The sequence below is a fragment of the Narcine bancroftii genome, chromosome 7 (assembly GCF_036971445.1).
Source record: "Narcine bancroftii isolate sNarBan1 chromosome 7, sNarBan1.hap1, whole genome shotgun sequence".
NCBI lineage: Eukaryota > Metazoa > Chordata > Chondrichthyes > Torpediniformes > Narcinidae > Narcine > Narcine bancroftii.
Genome location: NC_091475.1, coordinates 169,227,484 through 169,245,980, shown reverse-complemented (window position 1 = coordinate 169,245,980; position 18,497 = coordinate 169,227,484). Strand labels below are relative to the sequence as shown.

Genomic DNA, 18,497 nt, shown 5'->3' with positions numbered 1-18,497 from the left:
TGAAATGCCACAGGAGATCCTGAAGGACGACAAAGATCAACTCTTTCTTTGTAAATATTTTGTCATGCTCAACAATCTGAAGAACACGTTAGTTTTACCTGCAGATATTGATCAATACGGAGGGAAAACACCAGATTCAGGCAGGACACACAAAGGCCTGTAGACTATTAGTGGATGTTGCCCTAGGATGCAATGCACTGTTGGTACACAGAGGCTGAAGCTCAGACTTTTATCTCTGACCATTTGGCACTGTTGTGTGAAACATTCACCTTTAAAAAATGTTTAAAGTAGCTGTTTCAATTGCTCCTCTTCCTGGGGCTGGGGATTCTGCAAAATGGTTGAATTAGACAGTCAAACTGGAACAATGTTTTGTTTAAAGTGATCCTCACAAGAGTCTGCTTGTACTGTTTCATGATCCATAGATTCCTTAATCTTGTCAACAATCAATACTTCTGGGGAAGGTTGTTCCTTCCTAACACCTGAATTCTCAAAACATGGCTTCAACATATTTATGTGGCAACTTTATGTTGTGCATCTCCAATCAGGTGTTTTAACCACATAACTGACTTCATGAATCTTTGATTCTTTTTCATACGGTCCTGAAAATCTAACCCTAAGTGGATTTGAGTGTGTTGGGAAAAGAATTAGCACTTTATCTCCCTTCTTAAAATTCCTCATTCTAGCTTTCCTATCATACCAGGTTTTCATCTTTCCTTGAGCCACCTACAAATTCTCTTGAGCCAACTTCTAGACTTTCTGCAACTGATCTTTGAACTTACAAACATAATCCAATAAATTTAACTGGACACCCTTGTTAATCCATTGATCTTTCAACAACATTAAAGTTCCTTAACTTGATGTCCAAACACCAGCTCAAACGGACAGAAGCCTAATGATTCTTGTATAGAGTCTCTTACTGAATACAGAAGCAAATGGACACCCTCATCCTAATCCTTCTCATTATCATAGCAATAGGTCTGCATCATGCTCGAGGGTCGAATGAAATCTCTCCAAGGCTCCTTGAGTTCAGGAATGATATGCAGATGATGTAATTCGTTTAACTCCCAATTTATGAATAATTTGTTGAGAAAGTCCTGACATAAATTACTTCCTTTTTTTTTTTTTTTTTTTTTTTTTTTTTTAAATTTTTTATTTTTCACACCATAAATCACAATAGCCATGATATACACTTTTTCTTTTCCACACATTTACAGTGACTTTTTCTCCCTCCCCCCTCCCTCCTCCCAAGCCACCCCCCCATCCCTCCCCCCTCTCATCCATTTTAGTTATACAATCTAGGTTGCATTAATTCAGTTAGACAATGTTGTCATTCAACAAAAATACACCAGAAATTCTACTGAGTCCATTTTTTTCTTCTCTTCTCCTTCCATCAACTTAGGTAATGTTTGTTCCCGGTAGGTTTTCGCTATTGTATTTAATGTAAGGCTCCCATACTTGTTCGAATATTTCAATATTATTTCTTAAACTATATGTTATTTTTTCTAATGGAATACATTTATTCATTTCTATATACCATTGTTGTATTTTCAAATTATCTTCCAATTTCCAGGTTGACGTAATACATTTTTTTGCTACAGCTAGGGCTATCTTAACAAATCTTTTTTGTGCATCCTCCAAGTCAATTCCAAATTCTTTATTTTTTATGTTACTTAGGAGAAAGATCTCTGGATTCTTTGGTATATTGTTTTCTGTTATTTTATTTAATATCTGATTGAGATCATCCCAAAATTTTTCTACTCTCTCACATGTCCAGATTGCATGAATTGTTGTTCCCCTTTCTTTTTTACATCGAAAACATCTATCAGATACTGTTGGGTCCCATTTATTTAACTTTTGCGGTGTAATGTATAGTCTGTGTAACCAATTATATTGTATCATACGCAGCCTCGTATTTATTGTATTTCTCATCGTTCCAGAGCATAACTTCTCCCATGTTTCCTTTTTTATCTTTATATTTAAATCTTGTTCCCATTTTTGTTTAGTTTTACCATTTGTTTCCTCATTTTCCTTTTCTTGCAGTTTAATATACATATTTTTTATAAATCTTTTGATTAACATTGTATCTGTAATCACATATTCAAGGTTACTTCCCTCTGGTAAACTCAAGTTGCTTCCTAATTTATCTTTCAAGTAGGATCTCAGTTGGTAATATGCCAGCGCTGTATCTCCCGTTATATTGTACTTATCTCTCATTTGTTCAAAGGATAAGAATCTACTTCCTGAAAAACAATTTTCTATTCTTTTAATCCCTTTTTTTTCCCATTTTCTAAAGGCAAGGTTGTCTATTGTAAAAGGGAGTAGCTTATTTTGCGTCAATATTAGTTTTGGTATTTGGTAATTTATTTTATTTCTTTCTACATGTATCTTCTTCCATATATTGAGGAGATGGTGTAATACTGGAGAAGTTCTATGTTGTACCAATTTTTCGTCCCATTTATATAATATGTGTTCAGGTATCTTTTCCCCTATTTTATCTAATTCTAGTCTCGTCCAGTCTGGTTTTTCCCTTGTTTGATAAAAATCTGATAGGTACCTTAATTGTGCGGCTCTATAATAATTTTTGAAGTTTGGCAATTGTAAGCCTCCTTGTTTATACCATTCTGTTAATTTGTCTAGTGCTATCCTCGGTTTCCCCCCTCTCCATAAAAATCTCCTTATTATTTTCTTTAACTCTTTGAAGAATTTTTCTGTCAGTTGTATTGGCAATGCCTGAAATAAGTATAGTATCCTTGGAAAAATGTTCATTTTAATACAGTTTATCCTTCCTATCAGTGTTAGTGGTAGCTCTTTCCAATGCTCTAAATCGTCCTGTAGTTTTTTCATTAGTGGATTGTAATTGAGTTTATATAATTGGCCTAGATTTTTGTTTATTTGCACACCTAGGTATCTTATTGCCTGCGTTTGCCATCTGAATGGGGATTCCTCCTTAAATTTTGAGAAATCCGCGTTATTCATAGGCATTGCTTCACTTTTATTTACGTTTATCTTGTATCCCGACACTTCTCCATATTCCTTCAATTTCTTATATAGTTCTTTTATTGATAGTTCTGGTTCTGTTAAGTACACTATCACATCATCCGCAAACAGACTGATTTTATATTCCCTGTCTTTTATTTTTATTCCTTTTATATTATTATCTCTTCTTATCGATTCTGCTAGTGGTTCTATAGCTAGCGCAAACAATAATGGTGATAGTGGGCATCCCTGCCGCGTTGACCTGCTTAAGTTAAATTGCTTTGATACATGTCCATTTACTGTCACTTTCGCTAACGGTCCCTTATATAATGCTTTAATCCAATTAATATACTTCTCCGGTAAACTGAATTTTTGCAATACTTTGAACAAGTAATTCCATTCTACTCTGTCGAAGGCCTTCTCTGCGTCTAAAGCAACTGCTACTGCCGGTGCTTTATTTCCTTCTACTGCATGAATTAAGTTAATAAATTTACAAATATTGTCTGTTGTGCGTCTTTTTTTGATAAATCCAGTTTGGTCTAAATTTACCATTTTCGGTACCTGTTCTGCTAATCTGTTCGCTAATAGTTTAGCTATTATCTTATAATCTGTGTTTAGCAAAGATATTGGTCTATATGACGCTGGTGAGAGTGGATCTTTCCCTTGTTTTAGTATCACTGTAATTATTGCTGTTTTACATGAATCTGGTAAGTTTTGTGTCTCATCAATCTGGTTGATTACATCCAGGAGGGGCGGTATTATTAGGTCTTTAAATGTTTTGTAGAATTCTATTGGGAGTCCATCCTCTCCTGGTGTCTTATTATTTGGTAAATTTTTTATTATCTCTTGTATTTCTACTGTTCCAAATGGTTCTGTTAATTTATTTTGTTCCTCTATTTGTAGTTTTGGTAGTTCAATTTTAGTCAAAAATTCATCTATTTTCCCTTCTTTCCCTTCGTTTTCGGTTCGGTATAATTGTTCATAGAATTCTCTGAAGTTTTCCTTAATTTCTTTTGGATTATATGTAATTTGTTTGTCTTTTTTCCTTGTTGCCAATACCGTTTTCTTAGTTTGCTCTGTCTTAAGCTGCCATGCTAGGATTTTGTGTGTTTTTTCCCCTAGTTCATAATATTTCTGTTTTGTCTTCATTATATTCTTCTCCACCTTATATGTTTGTAATGTTTCATATTTTATTTTTTTATCCGCCAATTCTCTTCTTTTGGTTGTATCTTCCTTTATTGCTAATTTTTTTTCTATGTTTATTATTTCCCTTTCCAACTGCTCTGTTTCCTGATTATAGTTCTTCTTCATCTTGGTTGCATAACTTATTATTTGCCCTCTAATGAATGCTTTCATTGCGTCCCATAGTATAAACTTATCTTCCACTGATTCCGTATTTACTTCAAAGTACATTTTTAATTGTTTTTCAATAAATTCTCTAAAATCCTGTCTTTTAAGTAGCATGGGGTTTAATCTCCATCTATACATTCTTGGAGGGATGTCTTCTAGCTCTATTGCCAATAACAGGGGTGAGTGGTCCGATAATAGTCTAGCTTTATATTCCGTTTTCCTAACTCTCCCTTGTATGTGGGCTGATAACAGGAATAGGTCTATCCTTGAGTATGTTTTATGTCTAGTCGAGTAGTATGAGTATTCCTTTTCTTTTGGGTTTTGTTTCCTCCATATGTCCACAAGTTTCATTTCTTGCATTGATTTAATTATAAATTTGGTTACTTTGTTCTTCCTGTTAATTTTTTTCCCCGTTTTATCCATATTTGGATCCAAATTCAGATTGAAATCCCCTCCTATTAGTATGTTCCCTTGCGTATTAGCTACCTTCAAAAAGATATCTTGCATAAACTTTTGATCTTCTTCGTTAGGTGAATATATATTAAGTAGATTCCAAAGCTCTGAATATATCTGACATTTTATCATAACATATCTCCCTGCTGGATCTATTATTTCCTCTTCTATTTTAAATGGCACATTTTTGCTAATTAATATAGCCACTCCTCTTGCTTTTGAATTATACGATGCTGCTGTTACATGTCCTACCCAATCTCTCTTTAATTTCTTGTGCTCCAATTCAGTTAAATGTGTTTCTTGGACAAATGCTATATCTATTTTTTCCTTTTTCAGTAAATTTAGTAGTTTCTTCCTTTTAATTTGGTTATGTATTCCATTAATATTTAGAGTCATATAGTTCAGCGTAGCCATTTTATATTTTGTTTATCTTCTCTTTCCGTTTTTCCATCATTACCTTTCCTCCTTTTCCATTTCTGTTTTCTTATTTTCAACTCTTTACCAGACAACATTCCTACAACATCCAACATTTTCCTTATTCTCCTATTTCTATCTTCTTTATCCCCAATCTCCCCTTCCCCTCCTGAGTTGCCCTTTATCCCTTGTCGGACAACCACATCTCCCCTCTCCATTTGGATTTGCGAATCCACTCGCAAGCGTCAACTGATTTTGCAGTGACCGCTCTTTTCCCCCCACCCAGCCCCCCCCAGAAAAGATTTCGTTTTTTATATGTCACAAAGGTCACTCTTTTAGTTCCCTCCTTATTCTCTCTATTCCATTACCTTCCCTTGTTAATTCTTGTCTATACTTTCTATGTTTTCCTCTAATTACAGATATTTTCACATATGCCCATTGTCTCTATTCACTCTTATACCTCTTTACCCGCATACATATCAATCGTGGTCATTTTTACCCTCCCTACCCGTCTTCATCCCTCAGTCTATTTTTGTCTTTACCCACATACATATCAATCGTGATAATTTTTGCTCTCATTACCCGTCTTCATCCCTCAGTCTATTTTTGTAATTGTTCTGCAAATTTTCGTGCTTCTTCTGGATCCGAGAATAGTCTGTTTTGTTGTCCTGGGATAAATATTTTCAATACCGCAGGATGCTTCAGTGTAAATTTATATCCTTTCTTCCATAAAATCGCTTTTGCTGCATTGAACTCTTTTCTCTTCTTTAGGAGTTCAAAGCTTATATCTGGATAAATGAAGATTTTTTGCCCTTTATACTCCAGTGGTTTGTTGCCCTCTCTTACTTTTTCCATTGTCTTCTCCAGCACCTTTTCTCTTGTAGTATATCTTAGGAATTTTACTACAATAGATCTTGGTTTTTGTTGTGGTTGTGGTTTAGGGGCCAATGCTCTATGTGCCCTTTCTATTTCCATTTCTTGCTGTAGTTCTGGACATCCTAGGGCCTTAGGGATCCATTCTTTTATAAACTCCCTCATATTCTTGCCTTCTACATCTTCCTTAAGGCCCACTATCTTTATGTTATTTCTTCTGTTATAATTTTCCATTATATCTATTTTTTGGGCTAGTAATTCTTGTGTCTCTTTAGTTTTTTTATTAGATTCCTCCAATTTCTTTTTTAAGTCTTCTACCTCCATTTCTGCTGCTATTGCCCGTTCTTCCATCTTGTCCATTTTTTTCCCCATTTCTGTTAAGGTCATATCCATTTTATTTATTTTCTTTTCTGTGTTGTTTATTCTTCTTCTTAAATCATTGAATTCCTGTGTTTGCCATTCTTTAAATGACTCCATGTATCCTCTAACAAGAGCAAGTACCTCCTTTACCTTGCCTATCTTTTCTTCTTCTATTTCCCTGTACTCTTCCTCTTCCTCTTCTTCTTCCTCTAGGTTGACCATCTGTTGTTTCTTTGCTGCCCTTTCCTCCTCTTCTTTCTTGTTTCCATTGTCTTCTGTGGTGTCTTCTTGCTGCAGGTGTTCTGCAGCTGTCGTTGCCGGCTGTGGAGATCGACTCCCCAGCTGGTCCCCCCTCCCGTCGGTGTGTTTTTTTGTATGCGCATCGCGCATGCGCGAGGAGTCGCGCATGCGCGGTTGCGCACTTTTACTCGGCTCTGTGAGCCATTGTTGTAGTTCTCTTTCTACCGACCTGAGGTAGTGGGGTCTTCTCTCCGCAGCGGGCCTCTTCGGACAGGTAAGGCCTTCACCTTTTTCCTCCGTTGTCTTCTCTTCCTCTCTTCTTTCCGTTGATTTTGATTTTTCTCCTTTTGTCTCCATCTTCTTTCCACCTTTATATTCACTTTTCTTTAACTTGTATTTCTGTGCCTTTGTATTTTCTCTCGTTTTTCCCGACTTTTCTGGAGAGGGCTGGAGTTCACCGTCCGGCCACTACTCCATCACGTGACTCCCTCCGACATAAATTACTTCCTTGATCTGATTGAATTTCCTTAGGCAATCCCACTAATGTAAAGAATTTAACCAAAGCTTTGGTTATGGTTATGGAATGGCTTCTGGAAACCTGGAAGCTGCACACAACAGTTAACAACTTCGGCAACAGACCAACACAATCTACAATAAGGTTCTCCACAAACAGGTAGAGGTTGCATTTAAAGCGCAACGCTGGCCACCTGAAGGACACAGCTGCCCAGGGTGCGGCTCTGAGCACACTCCGGCTCCTGCCCAGTGTCAGGTGTGATCAGCAGCCTGACCCTTTAACATATGCTTTCAGCCAGCTGCATTCAGCTGATTATCCCTCTCGGAGGAGGGTTACGTAGGTCGCCTCAAGAGCGCCTCCTGCACATTCAGGTGGCCTCAAAACAGCCGCATATTGCCTAAAAGTGCGGCTTTACATGTGGGGCAACTGGCCACCTGAAAGTGCCTAAACTTGAAGTATGTTCACTGGCACTTGTGGTGCCCCTTCCTTTACTGAAACCAAACCCTTTGACATAAAATATTTAAACTCATCCCTAATGTCAGCAGATCTCAAACTTCCTTTGTATCCAGGTCTCTCGTCTTTTTGAATACAGGCATCTGGTGCTACTTCTTTCTTTTCCTTCAGCTTTTCACAATTTGCCATCACATGACCAGGTTTCTACCATCATGATAAAGGGGACTTGAAAGGCTTTTCCCTTTCCTGTTTCCCTTCACTTTAATTCTCACTATATTCGCTAATTTATTTTCAAATTTAGTGGAGTGAACCACATTAACCCTTTATTGGGTATAAACTTAACCTTGTGGGTCAGAGAATACTCATCGGCTAACTTAGCAGATCCTTGCCAAGTTCCTACTTCTCTTTCATCCAAGTATGATTTTATATTATTAGGAATACATCTTTTGATTTCTTCAAATAATGTCAGTTCTATTAATCTGTTGTAATCATTATTTCGTTTGATGTGCACAGCTTTTTCACAGGTAAAATCCATTGATTCATTGATCTCCTCAAAGTCCTGAATTTTTGTCTGAGCTTCAGGAACCATTTCCTAAGCTTTAAGCACGGCTTTCTTTACTACTTCATAATTACCAGCTTGTTTTGTAGTAAGGGCTGAATAAGCCTGCTGTGCTTTCCCTTTAATTACACTTTGTAACATGAGGAACCACTGATCTCAGCTGTCTTTTCAAAATGTATGAAGTATTTATCAATTTCACTTTCATCAATGGAGGAACTAACCTCACCTCTCTACTGGCTATAAACTCCTCAATAGGACTAGAAGGTAGAACTCTGTCTCTGCTCTTCCTCGAACCTCCTCTGTCTCTCTCGTACCTCTGCCTCGTATCACCTTGCCTCTCTGCATCTTATAACTCCATTTTTTTTAACTCAAACTGTTTCTGCCCTCTTTTTTTCTCTGCTTCAATTTTTTTTAAACTCAATCCTTTTGAACACCAGCTGCTGATTAATGGATTTACTCTCAGGAAATGTCTCTAATTCCGCCTCCTCAAATTTTCCTTCTTCTACATATTTCCTTACTATAATTTCCTTTATATCCACCATTCTCAGTGACAATTTTCCTTCAGCAAGTCCTAACTGTTGTCAATATTCACCAAATCATCCTTTTTTTGCCTTCTGTAACTCTACAGTTGCAGTGACTCCAAAAATTATTCGATATCCAGTGCTGCTTTCCACACACACCCAAGCCTCTGAATTAGCTTGCAAAAAGGAATTTAACCACCCAATCGAATTTTTATCGATTTCAAAGCTCCAATTTCTGTGCTGCCTTTTGTTGCACATACAATTTAAGCTCCTTAATTTGGTTAAGGTTCAATGAACTCCAAATGTGTAAAATCTCAGATGACGATCTTCCCAATTTTATTATGAACCACAAGTAACGAGCAGCAATAGGCAATGAACTGGTGTTTAATTTTAAAACAAAAAAAATTTCTCTTAACCTCTCCGTGTGTGTGAGAGAGAGAGAGAGAGAGAGAGAGAGAGAGAGAGAGAGAGAGAGAGAGAGAGAGAGAGACCCAAACCATTACAGTCCACACCTAAATCTAAAAAGTTACATCAGAGTTCAGTCTTTTACATTCATTGTTGAAGCGTAGGTCTTTAAAATTTGGTGCCCAGAATAAATGATGAACTAATGGGAAGGCTGGAGTTGTAGCTACTACTGACTCATGAATTCCCCTTGCGTTGCCTTTGAAGAAATGTCCATCCACACGAGCTGTGGTCATAACACTTCTGGTTCTTTTGTAAGCAAGACTCGAACTGGGCGGCCTCCACAAAGCTTCCAAGACCTTGGCCCCAGTCTCTTCAAGTAACTTCACTGTTAATCACACTTAAAATGAAGCACTTTGCTTCCCAAAAGACCCTCCTGGCACTGATCAGTCCACCCAGTTATTCACAGAGCTCTGAATTCCACAAAAATGGCTGGCCACAAGAGTTGCTTCAAAAAGCTGCTTTCTCTTCAGCCGTCAGAATGGTTCTCCCGTGCAAAATCACAATGTCTTTGCAAATGTATCAAATCTGGAACAGACTGTGACAAACCTTCCCTTAGTTCTTCCAATGTGCTGAATTGTCACTGGACTATGGACTCATGTTGCAATGGTGCTTGTGTGAAATGTTAAATGTTAACTGTGACCATTCAATTCCTCCTTACTATCCCTTACAGTGATAATCCCATTTTACTAAAATGGAAGCTCGTAATAACAGTCTGTGTCAATGTTCATAATGCTGTCTTCATTATTAGTTTTTAATTTTGAAATCATTGTTTTATCAGCCTATTTGTACAAACAATATTTTAAATACACTCCTCTCATTGCCAGTCAAACTACTGAATTTAATTCCCTTCTGTTCAAATACTGTCACAAGATCACTATCACAAGATCAAGAAGGGCAGATGTGGCCAATCAGCTTATCCAGTCTCCTTCATCATTCTATCATGAGCTGATCCATCCTTCTACTCAGCCCCACTACCCGCCCTTCTCCCTGTAACCTTTAATGCCCTGACTAATCAAATACCTGACAATCTCTGCCTTGCTTCTCACAATTTCATCATCTCTCTTCTTTGAACTGATTCACGTGTACTGAATTATTTCCACTGCAATGGTCTCAGCATTTCCTGTCAAGCTACTTCAAGGCGTTTTCGACTTGATGTCAGAGCACCCACCGTAGACCATGTGCCACATTTTTTTAATAAGTCACAATAAATTCATATACATAGTGACATTTTCCACTTTCTCCCCATCCCTCCTCCCCCCCCACAAAATTTTAAAAAAGGGTCTCATCTGGTTATAATCCAATTTTTATTATCTCAATGAATAATATATATTATATTCAGTAACATACATTATACTATCCCTTTAAGAGTTGGAGATTTGAGTCTGGCAATCATCAATGAACCTTGTATATAGTTCCCAGAAATTTTTTTGATTGTCCAAAATTATCTCTCAAATTATAGGTGATTTTTTCTAATGGAATCTATTCCAATATACCAGTGCTGTATTTTCAAAGATGTTTCCATTTTCCAAGTTGTCACTATGCATGTTTTTGCTACTGCTAAAGCCATCATAATAAATTGTTTTTGAGATCTATCCAATTTTAACTGTAAGTTTTCCTCTTTTATATTACTTAATATAAACATTTTTGGATCTTTAGGTATTTTTAAAAAAAATTTGATTTAATATTAGATTCAATTCATCCCAGAAAAAAATTTACTTTTTCACATGTCCAAATTGAATGTAGTTTAGTTCCAATTTCTTGTATACAATGGAAGCATTTATCTGATAATGTGGGATTCCATTCTTTTAAGTTTTGAGGTGTAATATATAATACATGTAACAAATTATATTGTACCGTATGATACTGAGTATTTATTATATTTATCATAATATCAGTACGTAGTTGAGACAGTTTCACTTTTATCTGTATATTTAAATACTCTTCCCAATGTTGTTTTGCTTTGTACATTTCTATATCATTTTTATTATTTAGTAACTTGATATACATATTTGTAATAAATGTTTTAACTATCAATGTGTCTGTAATTATATATTCAAAACAGCTCAACTCAGGTACCCTTAAACTTATTCCCATCTTCTTTAAATATGTTTTTAATTGATAATAAGAAAATATTGTGTCCTTCAATATTTCATATTTATCTTTCAATTGATCAAATGTCATTAAAATATTATCCAAAATACAATCTTTTATTCTTTTTATTCCTTTTCTTGTCCATTCATTAAAAAATTTATTGTTCATTGTAAAAGGAATTAATTGATTTTGCTTTAACATGTTTGGTAGTTGATAGTTTACCATCCCCTCTTTCCAAATGTAGATTACTCCATATTTTTAATATATGATGTAATATTGGTGTATTTTTATTCCTTTCTAATTTCTCATTCCATTTAGAAATTAAATGTTCAGAAACATTCTCTTTTAATTTATATAACTCTATCTTGAGCCAAGTCAGTTTTTCCCCTAGTTGATAGAAGTTTGACAAAAATTTTAATTGAGCTGCCTTATAGTTTTTAAAATTTGGTAGCTGTAAACCCCCTTGTTCATATGACCATGTTAACTTGGTGAAATTAGTGAAATTAGACCAGACCGGATTTGTTAAAAATAGAAGATCAGCTGACAATGTGTGTAAATGTATGAACTTAATTCATACGGCGTAAACAAGGAAAGAACAAACAGTTGCAGTTGCGTTAGATGTTGAAAAGGCCTTGATAGGCTTGAATGGAGTTTCTTGTTTAAAGTATTATAGAAATTTAAAGTACCAGAACAATTCAATAACTGGTTTAAGGCCTTATATAACAACCCTAAAGCAAGAGTATTGACTAACAGGTATATCTCAGATTCTTTCTCATTAAATAGGTCAACTCGACAGGGATCACCTTCCATTTTTGTTTTAGCTGTAGAACCATTAGCAGAATTGATAAGATCAGATAAAGCAATAAAGGGAATAAAATTAAATGATGAAGAATTTAAAATTAGCCTATTTGTTGACAATATTATTGTGTACTCAACATAACCGAAAAGTCAATAAAGATGTTACATACTAAATTGAAAGAATACAGTGCGGTATCAGGATATAAAGTTAACACTGATAAAAGTGAAGTAATGCCAATGAACACAGCTGATTATTCACAATGTAAACAGGAATCTCCTTTTAAATGGCAGACACAGGCAATATGTTATCTGGGTGTTAGAATAGACAATAATTTAAATCATTGCTTTAAATTAAACTATCAACCACTATTTAAAAAAAAATCCAAGGCGATCTATAAAAATTGAAAGACTTATCTATAATGCTGATAGGGAGGGTAAAATGTATAAAAAATGAACCTATTTCTGAGATTACTGTAGTTTTTTTCAATTGTTACCTATTCCCTTATCAGAAATTTTATTTTCCAAAAAACTGAATAAATTAATAAGAAAATTTCTATGGAAGGGTAAGAAATCAAGAGTGGCTTTGGACAAGTTAACATGGCCATGTGCCACATTTAAACCTCCTTTCTCTGCTGACCAAAATTCCTTTGGCTAAAAGTAGTGATCTTGTCAGCTCATTCAAACAGTAAAAGCACACCAAACTCAAACCAAACAGCAGTTTGGTTCCAGGAGCACTGGGAGGGCAGGAAGGAATTGGAATAGTGGAGGTCTGGATCTACTCATCATCAGTTTGATCCAATACTGATGGTGCAGGAGGGAGGACTTAAGATTTCTGGGTCTGGGCTCTCTTCCAGGGAATGTGGGATTTGTACCGGCAGGACAGTTTGCAGCTGAACTTGAGGGGGATAAATATCTTTGTGGGAAGATTTACTAGTGCTGCTCTGGTGGGTTTAAACTAGTTTGACTTGGGTGAGGCAGAGGGGGGAGAGGCAGTGGGAACCAGAATGGGAGGTCAGAGAACACAAAAGATGGTGGAGACTATCATGCAATGTGTAGTGTGATTGTGAGGAAGGACAGGCAGTGGAGAGAGTATAAATGTTGACAGTTTAAGTTTGAAATGTGTTTATTTCAATACAAGAAATATTAGCAATAGGGGAGATGAATGTTGTGGCCATTACAGAGAATTGTCTGATGCAAGGACAGGATTGGATGATGCAGGTATTAGGGTTTAGATGTTTTAAGGGTCTAGGTTGGGAGGTAAAAGTGTTTTTGTTTGGGGGGAGGGGAGAAGTGTAGTGATAGGGTGCTACCACCAGGAGGAGTCAGAGATGGAGTGTGTGGCATCTTGGGAATGTTGCATCTTGTGTAGATTCAAGATGGAAGCCTCCACATGAGGTCTGGTCTGTGTGTCTTAGTGCTGTTTGCTTTAGTTAATAAATCTAGTTATTTTGAAAGAACCCAAGTTTCTTCATTGTAATAAAAGAAACATCACAGAATAGTATTACTAATCAGGGATAACATCACAGCTGCCGAAATGGAGGATGTTATTGAGGGATTGTCTAGTGAGTCAGAGTGGGTGGAAGTCAGAAACAGGAAGGGATCGATCACCATATTAGTTGTAGTCTATAGGCCCCCAAATAGCCTTCGGGACACTAAGCAGCAGATTAGTAGGCAGAGTTTAGACTTCAACTTCCCAAATATTGACTGGCACCTCCTTACTAAAAGAGGAATAGATGGGGCAGAATTTGTTAAGTGTGTCCAAGAAGGATTCCTAATACAGTATGTGGACGAGCGACAGTACTAGGTAATAAATCTGGTCAGGTGATAGACCTCTCAGAAAGGGGAGCATTTCGGTGAAAATGACCACAACTCCCTGACATTTAGCATAGCTATGGACAAGGATAGTCGACAAACTTGTAAAGTGTTTAATTGGGAAGGGCTAATAACAATGGGATTAGGCAAGAACTTGAGAGTCAAGTAGGAACAGATGTCAGGAAATATTGAGGGACCACTTGCCAAGGGTTCTGGATATGTTTGTCCTACTGAGACAGGGAACTTTGGTTGACAATAAAGGTGAGACATCTAGTAAAGAGTAAATTTACAGATGAGATGAAGGTTGGAGGTGTTGTGGATAGTGTAGAATATTGTCATGGGATAGAGACAGAATGCAGAGTTGGGAGGAAATGTGGCAGATGGAGTTCAATCTGGATAAGTGTGAAGTGATGCATTTTGGAAGGTCAAATCTAAACACAAAGAACATGGTTAATGGCAGAATTCTTTACAGTGTGGAAGAGAAGAGGGAGCTTTGGGATCAAATCTGAAGATCTCTCAAGATTGCCTCACAATTTGATAGGGTAGTTAAGAGGCTTATTGTATGCTGGTCTTCATTAGTTGGTGCATTGAGTCATGAGATAATGTTGCAGCTCTATAAAAATCTGGTTAGATCACACTTGGAATATTGTGTTCAGTTCTGCTCACCTCATTACGAGAAGGATACGGAATCTTTGGGAAGGATGGAGAAGAGATTAATTAGCATGTTGTCTGGATTGAAGAATGTGTCTTATGAGGGATAGTGAACAGGGCTAGGGCTATTCTCTTTGGTATGAAGAAGGATGAGGGGGGACTTAGAGGTCTGCAAGATTATAACAGTCTAGATCATGTGGACAACCAGCATCTTTTTCTTGGGCTGAGAATAGAAACAGTCGTGGGCAACTTGAATGCATCACCAGAGGTGGTAGTGGAGGCTGGTACAATAGGGGCATTTAAAAGACTCTTGGACATACACCAAGTCCAAAGCCTGCTGCGCAGCTCAGATGGCAAAGTCCTCCTCAGCGACAAGATCTCCATCCTCAACCGATGGTCAGAACACTTCCAATCTCTTTACAGTGCCAACCGCTCAGTCCAAGAATCCGCCCTGCTCCAGCTCCCTCAACAGCCCCTAAGGCTAGAGCTGGATGAGGTCCTCACCCGGGAAGAGACATATAAGGCATTTGAACAACTGAAAAGTGGCAAAGCAGCAGGTATGGATGGAATCCCCCCCAGAGGTCTGGAAGACTGGCGGCAAAACTCTGCATGCCAAACTGCATGAGTTTTTCAAGCTCTGCTGGGACCAAGGAAAACTGCCTCAGGACCTTCGTGATGCCATCATCATCACCCTGTACAAAAACAAAGGTGAGAAATCAGACTGCTCAAAATACAGGGGAATCACGCTGCTCTCCATTGCAGGCAAAATCTTCGCTAGGATTCTCCGAAATAGAATAATACCTAGTGTCGCCGAGAATGTTCTCCCAGAATCACAGTGCGGATTTCGCGCAAACAGAGGAACTACTGACATGGTCTTTGCCCTCAGACAGCTCCAAGAAAAGTGCAGAGAACAAAACAAAGGACTCTACATCACCTTTGTTGACCTCACCAAAGCCTTCGACACCATGAGCAGGAAAGGGCTTTGGCAAATACTAGAGCGCCTCGGATGCCCCCCAAAGTTCCTCAACATGGTTATCCAACTGCACGAAAACCAACAAGGTCGGGTCAGATACAGCAATGAGCTCTCTGAACCCTTCTCCATTAACAATGGCTTGAAGCAAGGCTGCGTTCTCGCACCAACCCTCTTTTCAATCTTCTTCAGCATGATGCTGAAACAAGCCATGAAAGACCCCAACAATGAAGACGCTGTTTACATCCGGTACCGCACGGATGGCAGTCTCTTCAATCTGAGGCGCCTGCAAGCTCACACCAATACACAAGAGCAACTTGTCCGTGAACTACTCTTTGCAGACGATGCCGCTTTAGTTGCCCATTCAGAGCCAGCTCTTCAGCGCTTGACGTCCTGTTTTGTGGAAACTGCCAAAATGTTTGGCCTGGAAGTCAGCCTGAAGAAAACTGAGGTCCTCCATCAGCCAGCTCCCCACCATGACTACCAGCCTCCCCACATCTCCATCGGGCACACAAAACTCAAAATGATCAACCAGTTTACCTATCTCGGCTGCACCATTTCATCGGATGCAAGGATCGACAACGAGATAGACAACAGACTTGTCAAGGCAAATAGTGCCTTTGGAAGACTACACAAAAGAGTCTGGAAAAACAACCAACTGAAAAACCTCACAAAGATTAGCGTATACAGAGCTGTTGTCATACCCACACTCCTGTTTGGCTCTGAATCATGGGTCCTCTACCGGCATCACCTACGGCTCCTAGAACGCATCCACCAGCGTTGTCTCCGCTCCATCCTCAACATTCATTGGAGCGACTTCATCCCTAACATCAAAGTACTCGAGATGGCAGAGGCCGACAGCATCGAATCCACGCTGCTGAAGATCCAACTGCGCTGGGTAGGTCACGTCTCCAGAATGGAGGACCATCGCCTTCCCAAGATCGTGTTATATGGCGAGCTCTCCACTGGCCACCGTAACAGAGGTGCACCAAAGAAAAGGTATAAGGACTGCCTAAAAAAATCTCTTGGTGCCTGCCACATTGACCACCACCAGTGGGCTGATATCGCCTCAAACCATGCATCTTGGGGCCTCACAGTTTGGTGGGCAGCAACCTCCTTTGAAGAAGTCCGCAGAGCCCACCTCACTGACAAAAGACAAAGGAGGAAAAACCCAACACCCAACCACAACCAACCAATTTTCCCTTGCAACCGCTGCAACCGTGTTTGCCTGTCCCGCTTCGGACTTGTCAGCCACAAACGAGCCTGTAGCTGACGTGGACATTACCCCTCCATAAATCTTCATCTGCGAAGCCAAGCCAAAGAGAGGAAGAGAGACATACACATGGATGCATGAAAAATAGAGGGTTATGGGTGTGAGGTTGAGAAGGTTACTTTTTTTGGAAAACTTTATTTAAAAGTTTTCCATAGATGTAATAATATTTGAGTACAAAATATAGCAATCAAAATTTAACATCCAATCTATTGCATGATGATATAATCCCAACTCCCCAACCCCTTCTCCCTCTCACTAAACTGACCCCAAAGGAAAAAGAAAAAGGAAAAAGAGAAAGAAAAGTGACAAAGTAAGAAAACAAGAAAAGTAAGAAACTAGAATAGAAATATGGTTGTTGTAAGTTCTCACATACCACACGGAATTAATCATTTCTAACTTCAAGGAGGTTAATGAAGTTCTAGGCTCAAAAAAAAAGGTCTATATATTAATTCCCTCAATTCTTAACTATGGGCACGAAATTCTCAAAAAATACATCCTATTTATTTCTCAAATTATAATTAATTTTCTCCAAAGGGACACATTTGTGCATTCCAATGTATCTGATTTCCATGCCATTGCTATACATTTTCTTGCTAGTGCTAAAGCAATCTTGAAAATTGTTGTTATGTAGTTTCAGTTTCAGACTTATCCCCTCAATATTGCATCACAAAAATAACATTGGAGTTTGTGGAAATTTAATTCCCTTAACCCATCGTAAATAAAATACCAAATTTGACCAAAACGTTCTCACTTTGGAGCAAGACCAAGTAGAATGTATAAAAGTACCTACCTCCTAACCACATCTAAAACACTGATCTATTACATCTGATTTCATTTTATTTAACTTTTGTGGAGTGAGATATAATTGATGTAAAAAAAAAATTGTATTGAGCCTATATCTATCATTTATAGTATTTATCATATTGTCCCAACACAACTCTGACCAATTTACTTCATCAATATTATTACAAGATCAAAATGGGATTATCACTGTAAGGGATAGTAAGGAGGAACTGAATGGTCATAGTTAACATCTAACATTTCACACAAGCACTATCACAACACGAGTCACAACCCAGTGACAATCCAGCACATTGGAAGAACTGAGGGAAGGCTTGTCACAGTCTGTTCCAGATTCGATACATTTGCAAAGACATTGTGATTTTGCACGGGAGAACCATTCTGACGGCTGAAGAGAAAGCAGCTTTTTGAAGCAGCTCTTGTGGAATTCAGAGCTCTGTGAATAACTGGGTGGACTGATCAGTGCCAGGAGGGTCTTTTGGGAAGCAAAGTGCTTCATTTTGAGTGTGATAAACAGTAAAGTTCACTTGGAAAGACCAGTGCCAGGGTTTTGGAAGTTTCGTGGAGGCCGCCCAGTTCGAGTCTTGCCTACAAAAGGACCAGAAGTGTTATGACCGCAGCTTGTGTGGATGGACATTTCTTCAAAGGCCAAGCAAGGAGAATTCATGAGTCTGTAACAGCCACAATTCCAGTCTTGCTATCAGTTCACCATTAATTCTGGGCATCAAATTTCAAAGCCCTACACTTCAACACTGAATTTAAAAGACTGAATTTTGAAGTAACTTTCTAGATTTTGGCCTGGACTGTAATGGTTTTGGTATATCACACACACACACACACACACACACACACACACACACACACACACACACACACACACACACACACACACACACACACACACACACACACACACACACACA

General features: G+C 38.1%; 1 protein-coding gene across 3 annotated transcripts in view; it reads right to left on the bottom strand.

Annotated features, from left to right (window-relative positions):
• Window positions 1–18,497, bottom strand: part of LOC138739354 (glutamate receptor 4) — a 247,136-nt gene that overhangs the window by 121,757 nt on the left and 106,882 nt on the right. The window lies entirely within an intron of this gene.